Genomic DNA, 595 nt, shown 5'->3' with positions numbered 1-595 from the left:
CAAACATGCTGAGCATGTTCGGCCGACCCGAACCCAGCAAGACGATGTACGGCTGAAATCAGTTGTACAAGCCTGAAGTGAATAGCCAAACAGCGTTCGGCTCACTTCACTTCCGATTGGTTAATCACATGGCTGCCTTCGGCAGCTTTGTGAATAACCCCCTATGTGTCCCCAGTGATTTACAAACACTAGCGTGCTCAGACGATCACTCCGGTGTTTTTGCTGCACAGAGGATCTGTAAATATCAAAGATACTTATCGATCCTCCGTACAGCCACGCACAGAGCCGCTGTCATCCGAAAACTGACAGGATGACAGCGGCTCCGTTCTCCTCAACACTCGGCCATCCTGAAACTTGCGCTTCTCCCCGTTAGCTGACACTTGCTCCTCCGCCCCCCCACTGGAGTTTTTGTCTCAAGCGGGGGGACAGCAGCGGCAATCCATGGAGTCACAGATCCCTGTCTGGAGCGGCTTTAGATGCCAGCAACTTTTCCCATTGATTTGATTTTTAACTGCTGCGTTGCTAGCGTTTGTAAAAGACCCCCCAAACCATATATTTTCTGAAAGCGCAGCCCTGATAGAATAAAAAGATGGTG

Source organism: Nanorana parkeri, unplaced genomic scaffold (genome assembly GCF_000935625.1).
Source record: "Nanorana parkeri isolate BGI_ZX_2015 unplaced genomic scaffold, ASM93562v1 scaffold621, whole genome shotgun sequence".
In the NCBI taxonomy this organism is placed as follows: domain Eukaryota; kingdom Metazoa; phylum Chordata; class Amphibia; order Anura; family Dicroglossidae; genus Nanorana; species Nanorana parkeri.
The sequence above is the reverse complement of the archived record's forward strand: the minus strand, read 5'-3'. Positions refer to the sequence as shown.